Genomic DNA, 7,686 nt, shown 5'->3' on the forward strand with positions numbered 1-7,686 from the left:
TTGAAATACTTTATATATGAAAAATTATCAGAAAAGATCAATCTATCCATCTGTACCAGTTTCATGCATGACAAACCAACCTAAACCTGCTTTATAGGTGAAAGCACATAAATGGTATTTATAAAGACTTAACTTGGAGTTGCATTTGAATTCTTGGTTAAAATGGACTTCATCCAAATGAATGCTAGAGTTCCAGAGTACCTGTCTGTGAAGCAGTGCCCCTCTGTTGATCTACCAAGCAAGCACCCTGATTGCAAGGGTAAACCGAGGAATTGAGGGCTCTAACATTGTATCTCCATTGGAGCGTATCCAGCACCCTGACTGCTGCGGTGGGTGCGTGCTTGCGACAATTTCTCTTTGTGCAACATGAGAACGGGAGTAGGGTTTGGGACTGAGGTGGGACGTCTCGTCGTCTGGACTGGTTACTGCAGGCGATCAATCCCGCTGCCATCAGAGGCGCCAAGGAGATAGAAACGGATTTGTTACCTTCACCGGCACCTTGCGAAAACGGACCAGACGGAGAGTATGATTTGCGGGACGCACCAGCCTTGATTTCAGCCTTGATTGCAAGGGTAAACCGAGGAATTGAGGGCTCTAACATTGTATCTCCATTGGAGCCCATCCAGCACCCGGATTGCTGCTGTGGGTGCGTGGTCGCGACGATTTCTCTTTGTGCAGCGTGAGAACGGGAGGAGGGTTTGGGACTGAGGTGAGACGTCTCTTCGTCTGGACTGGTTACTGCGGGCGATCGATCCCGCTGCCATCAAAGGCGTGAAGGAGGTAGTAACGGATTTGTTACCTTTCACCGGACCTTGCGAAAGCGGATCAGACGGAGAATATGATTTGCAACTTTTTTGTTTGAGGTAAAGAGGGAGAATAGAGAGAAGAATCCCATGCTAGTAAGATGCTAATCAGAGAGAAAGGCGACTCCATGGGGCGGTCATGGAATTGAAAACCCTAGACCGAGCAGCCTTTTTTTAGTTGAAAGACAGAGAGCTTGTGGAGATTACATACGTGTGAGTAGCTTGTGGAGATTAGATACGCCTGTTTTTGTTTCAGAGCACGTACGGCCGTTGGAAGACTATCCAGCAAGTACGTATATAGAAGTAGGACTCTTCTATAAAAAAAAAAAGTAGGACTCCTTTTTTATCATGTGATTTCAGCCGTACGTATAGAAGTAGGACTCCTTTTTAGTGAGACCAATATAATTATGTGTACGTATACTCACAAAAAGAACAGGAGAAGAATTTGTGAGAAATCTTTTCTAACTTCATTGCCTTGTGAGGTGTCCTTTTGTAACGTGATTGCCTTTTCTTCCAATGAACCTCTATAGATGACTATTTCTTTTCCTTTTTTTCCAGGCCTTGTGAGGTGTCCTTTTGTAACGTGATTGTCTGATTAATTCTAATTCTTGATTAAATCTGGCCGTTGTAACTCGGTCCCATCGGAGATTAACGGCTCATATTTTCTAATTAACGTGGTAATTTTTTGGAAGTCGCTAATTAGTATAGGTATAGACTGATTAATTCTAATTCTTGATTAAATCTGGCCGTTATAACTCGGTCCATCGGAGATTAACGGCTCATATTTTTTAATTAACATGGTAATTTTTTGGAAGTCGCTAATTAGTATACGTATAGACGTATAGATGAGTTTGAGTTATGTTGTGATGTCATGTTGTACAACACATACTTGCATGTTATGCGTACGTGTAATGTGTATGGCTATGAGTGGGATCCGACAACCTAGTTGTCTATCCATGGTAGCCTCTCTTATGGGAAAATGTAGTCTAGTGCTTCCACTGAGCCATGGTAGTCTACTACAGCCCGGATTACCGGAGTCCTGTTAGCCCAGTTGCTACTGCTCCGGAACACTTAGACTGGCCGGCATGTGTCCTTCTTCGTTCCTGTGTCTGTCCCTTTGGGGAAATGTCACGCAGTGTCTACCGGAGTCCTGCTAGCCTGCTACAGCCCGGGTTCCCGGAGTCCTGTTAGCCCAGTTGCTACAGCCCGGATTCACTCGCTGATGACCGACACGTTCGATGCTGGGTCATGTATGCCTGTCCCTGTAAGTTAGTGCCACTTTGGTTTTACGACTAGTCACGTCGGCCCGGGTACTCTGTCATATGGATGCTAGCGACACTATGATATACGTGAGTCAAAAGGCGCAAACGGTCCCGGGACAGGTAAGGTGGCACCCGTGGGAGTACCGTGCGTGAGGCCGCAAAGTGATATGATGTGTTACATGCTAGATCGGTGTGACTTAGGATCGGGGTCCCAACATTTTCCTAATTTGTTAGGATTTTTGCAGTTACATAAGTATTCGAGAGTTACAGATTACTACAGACTGTTCTGTTTTTGACAGATTCTGTTTTCTTTGTGTTGTTTGCTTATTTTGATGAATCTATGAGTAGTATCGGAGGGTATGAACCATAGAGAAGTTGGAATACAGTAGATATTACACCAATATGAATTTAGAGTGAGTTCACAGCAGTACCAAAGTGGTGATTTATTTTCTTATACTAACGGAGCTTACGAGTTTTCTATTGAGTTTTGTGTTGTGAAGTTTTCAAGTTTTGGGTAAAGATTCGATGGACTACGGAATAAGGAGTGGCAAGAGCCTAAGTTTGGGGATGCCCAAGGCACCCCAAGGTAATATTCAAGGACAACCAAGAGCCTAAGCTTGGGGATGCCCCGGATGGCATCCCCTCTTTCGTCTTCGTTCATCGGTAACTTTACTTGGAGCTATATTTTTATTCACCACATGATATGTGTTTTGCTTTTAGCGTCATTTTATTTTGTTAGGATTTGCTTTCTTTTATTTAGAATAATTTTTTGCATCTTTATTCTCAATAAAAATGTCAAGGATAGCCTTTACCATGCTTATTTTGCAAGTATACATGTTGCTGTTTCAAAAGAGAAAGTTTATCGCTGTTGCAAAAATTCCCTAGAAAAGCCAGAATATGATAAAATGTTGAAACTTTTTGCATAATAAGCTCTGATAAATTTCCTACAGTGTGGTAGAATTTCATAATGTTTGGAGTTAGGGAAGTATTGATACTCTGACATTCATTATAGACTGTATTGTTTCAGCAGATTCCTGTTATGTTTGCTTGTTTAATGATTCTATTTGAGGATAGGAGTATTGAATATGCAGAGACATTTAGTATGAAATGTTGAATAATAATTTTTTTATTTGCTACAGTAGAGAATGATAAGGTTTTTGCATTGATTTATACTAACTTATCTCACGAGTTCTTGTTGAGTTTTGTGTGGATGAAGTATTTGAGATTTAGGGAAACGAGATATAAAAGGAATTAAGGAGACACAAAAGCTCAAGCTTGGGGATGCCTAAGGCATCCCAAGATAATATTTCAAGAAGTCTCAAGCATCTAATGTGACGCCCTCGATTCAATCGTACACTAATCATACACGCAATCGTACACTAATGTGACGCCCTCGATTCAAGGACTCACGGGAAGATATCACAACACAACTCTAGGCACTAATTAAAATACACAAGAGTCAGGGGCCTCAAGGGCTCGAATACATAAGCTCGAATACACAAGAGTCAGCGGAAGCAACAATATCTGAGTACAGACATAAGTTAGACAAGCTTGCCTTAAGAAGGCTAGCACAAAAGTAGCAACGATCGAAAAGGCAAGGCCTCCTGCCTAGGAGCCTCCTAACTACTCCTGGTCATCGGCGGCCTCCACGTAGTAGTAGGCACCCTCAGTGTAGTAGCAGTCGTCGTCGAAGGTGGCGTCTGGATCCTGGGCTCCAACATTTGGTTGCATCAACCGGAAAGAAGAAGAAAGGGGGAAAAGGGGGAGCAAAGCAGCCGTGAGTACTCATCCAAAGTACTCGCAAGCAAGGATCTACACTACATATGCAACATTATCAAAGGAAGGCTGTATATGTGGACTGGGCTGCAGAAATGCCAGAATGGAGGGGAGAACCTAGTCCTATCAAAGACTAGCATCTTCTGGAAACCACCATCTTGCAGCAACAGGAGGGAGTAGAGTAGCATAAAGTAAAGTAGTAGCAGTGTTATCAACCTCGGCCAGAGATCCTTTCTCGACTCCCTGCAAGAAAGCAATCCCAGAGCCATACTATCCATTTCTCATCACAATCCAATTCTCATCACAAGTATCTAGTTCCAGTTTTATCGACCGGGATACAACTCCAAGTGTCCGTTACTGTAGGACAGGCTATTGATAGATGTTTTCTTCCCTGCAGGGGTGCACCAACTTACCCACCACGCTTGATTAACTCCGGCCGGACACACTTTCCTGGGTCATGCCCAGCCTCGGCCAAACAATACGTCGCAACCCGGCCTAGGCTTAATAGAGAGGTCAACCACGCCGGAGTAAACCTATGCCCCCAGGGGTCATGGGCCATCGTCCCGGGAACTCCTGCACGTTGCGTGGGCGGCCAGTGAGCAGACCTAGCTACCTCCTGCAAAAAGGCAGGTGCTTACGCAGTCCAACCCGGCGCGCGCCGCTTGGTTGCTGACGTCTATTAAGCTTCGGCTGATGTATACGACGCAAAACGCCCATACTATGCCCACGTGATGGTTAGTGCTATCAGGCCACAGGCCTCTCGGATCAAATATCCAAATCGTAGTGGATTAGGAACGCGCAGTAACAAGAAGAGACTCACGAAAGATGTGACCCCGTTGTCCCGTCTCGAGGTCTTGCGGCAAGGGCTAGGAATGCTCGACCACGCCTTGTAATTATCTCGTGGGCACCCTCCAGGTCAACCCGTCTCCACATCACTCGCGGGTACCCCTTCGGGTCGACCCGCCTTTCCAAGTAACAGTTGTAAAGTCCAGGTATCCGTGTGTCCAAACATTAAGGGGAAAACCCGAGGAATCACCCCAGGTGAATTCCACTCGATGTAATCATCAAGGTGAAAGTAAGAGGAACCACCCCTGAGGGTCACACATGAGGGGTTGCACGACAGAGTCATATCGGAAGTGGTTAAGGCGGAATCACACTCGATGACCACGACCGAATAGCTACACTACAGGGTTAACATCAGAAGTGCTGTAGAGGTCTCACCCTCAGCACTCGATAGTAACCCAGTAGTGTCGAGCAACTAAGGGGAAAGTGATGTGCGGTGCCGGGGCCTGGTCTTCGATGCCGTTGATCGGATAGGAGCAATAAACAGGCTATGTATCAGAATAGGAGCAAACAATAACAGTAGCAAAATCTAATGCAAGCATGAGAGAATGGAATGGGCGATATCGGGGTGATCAAAGGGGGGGCTTGCCTGGTTCCTCTGGCAAGGAGGGGTCGTCGTCGACGTAGTTGATCACAGGGGAAACATCGGTCTCGGAGTCTACCGGAAAGAAGAGGGGGAAGAAACAGTAAATACAGAGCAAACAAGGCATCACAAGGCATAACATGGCAAATACGCAGCGCTAGGAGTGTTCTAATGTAGTGCTGCACGATACAGGTGAAGGGGGAATTCAACCGGGAAGGTATTCCCGGTTCCAGACCTGTGTCAGACAGATGACTGGAGGGGGAATGTTCCATGTTCAGATAGTTAGAGGCATCTGACAGGTAAACGGCCCGCGTGTTCGGATTCGCCTCGTTTTTCTGAGCAACTTTCATGTAGAAAACATTTTCATCCGAGTTACGGATTATTTTATATGATTTTTTAAAGATTTTAAACAATTTCGAGATTTACTTTTAAATAAAAACTTTAATATTAAAATAACAGAAAAACCCTTTGTACCCACTAAGATCTAGCCCTAGTGGATGACAAGTGGGGTCCAGAGGTGCCCTGTTGACCAGTTAAAGGTCCAGTCAGCAGTCAACTGAGTTGACCGTTGACTTGGTCAAACCGACATGCGGGGCCCAGTTGTCATTGACACAAGTGTTAAAAGAAAAGATAATTTAGCTTAGATAATTGCGGGGCCCATCTGTCATTGCGGTTTAGAGAGAGGGGGGTTAGTGTTAAGTGGGGGATTAGCGCCCACTAATTAGCCGACCATTAGGGGCGGGCGTGCATCCACGCACGGCCACAACAGAGGCCCTAGGCGCGGCCGTTGCGACCTGGGCGAGGCCAGCAGGTGCCGGCGTGCACGCGCGAACGCAAGTAGGGGGGTCGGCCACGACACGGCCGGCAGGAGCGGCGGAGCCGAGGTAGCAGCTAGCGCGGTGTGGCGAGGTGCAGGGGAGCAGCGGTGTGCGGCGGCCAACGGTGGGGCGCGGGCCGGACCCGACGGGGGGCGCGACCGTGTGTGGGCTGTACGGGACGGACTAGGGGCGGTGGCTGGAGGCAGGCTCCGCCAGAAGTGGTGGGGCGCGACGGCAAGCAGCAAGCAGAGTCGCGTGGGAGCAGCGTAGCAGGGGGCGTGGTCGGGGGCTACGCGGGCGGCGACCGGAGGCCGGCGCGGGGAGCGGCGGGAACTACGGCGGGGGCGCGGCTGCGGCGGTGGACGGCGCAGGGGCCGGCAAGCAGTAGGGGCATGCGGAGGCACCGGCGAAGCGAGCGGTAGGCGACGAGGGAAGACATGTGCAGGCGCGGGAGGTAGCGGGCGCTGGCGGTGCACGACCAGGCAGTCAGCGAGCGTTGGCGGCTCCGCGGTGACGCGCCAAGCACGACCGCGTGCTCAGGGACAGGTTGTGGCTGCTGTGGCCACGACGACGAAACGACAGGCGGCGGCCGGAGTTCGACAAGTGCGGGCTCGGCGCTGCGGGTGCAGAGAGGAACCGGGGAGTGATGGGAGACGGCGAGGAGCTCACCAAGCGGCACAATATGGCCAGCGACAGATTAGGAGCAGCAGAGGTGGCGCATTCGTCGGAGGATCTCGTCGGAGTTGAGGAAGAAGATGAGCTCGTGGTGCTCGGCACAACGGCTCCCGGCTTGACCCAGCGGTAGCAGGCGATGCGGAAGGAAATGGCGGAGCGGAGGGACTCGAGAAGGAGGCACGGGAGCTAGGTGGCCTCCTCTACGCGTGGTCATGGCGACGGTGGCGTTCGGCCCCGTTCCAGATCGACGGAGAGGGAGATGTGGAGAGGGGGAGAGAGAAAAAGATCTGGGGCTGCCCAGGGTGTCCGCGGTGGTCTTCTTATCCACCCCGGTGCCCTGTAGCGATGCGAGGAGGCGAGGAGGCGAGCTGGTGCGACTGCGACGGTCAGCCGGTCGTCGGGTGCGCGTGCGTGCAGGGAGTTAGGGAAAGGCCGATCCAAATGGGCCGGGCCACACTGTTGGGTCAACTGGGCCAAGTGCACAGTGCACTTTTCCCATTTTCCTTTTCTTTTACTGCATTGCGATGTTCTTTCTGTTTGCAAATTGTTTGGCCACCAAAACATTTTTGAAAAATGTCCAACCTGGCCAAATAATTATGATGCAATATACTGCACTGCCACAACAAGTTTGGGAGCAATATAATTCCATTTTGAATTTTTTGCATTGCATTAAAAGAGTCGAACAGGTGATGTTGGCTCTGTTTTCAAGATGTTAGAGTCATCCAGGTACTTTAGATGATGTTGCTACCCTGAACATAATTCACAATGGATTATTTACAAAATTATGAACTTTTTAGTTCCTGGATTTGGACAACTTTTATTTCACCTCAGATTTGAATTTCAATTTGAGTTGGAATTTGAATGAGATATGATTCCAATGTGATCAAGCACAGTTCAGCAAAATGATTAGCTTAATCATAGAGGGT

The 7,686-nt window shown here is 48.5% G+C and overlaps 1 long non-coding RNA gene across 1 annotated transcript; it reads right to left on the minus strand.

Moving 5' to 3' along the window:
- Window positions 1-2,811: 2,811 nt before the first annotated feature.
- Window positions 2,812-7,051, minus strand: LOC141027793 (uncharacterized). Its single transcript, XR_012189718.1, has 2 exons — window positions 6,755-7,051; window positions 2,812-5,342 (listed from the first exon to the last, which is right to left on the minus strand). It is a non-coding gene; the product is annotated as an uncharacterized lncRNA (long non-coding RNA).
- Window positions 7,052-7,686: the final 635 nt, after the last annotated feature.

The sequence above is a fragment of the Aegilops tauschii genome, chromosome 7 (genome assembly GCF_002575655.3).
Source record: "Aegilops tauschii subsp. strangulata cultivar AL8/78 chromosome 7, Aet v6.0, whole genome shotgun sequence".
Classification (NCBI taxonomy): Eukaryota; Viridiplantae; Streptophyta; class Magnoliopsida; order Poales; family Poaceae; genus Aegilops; species Aegilops tauschii.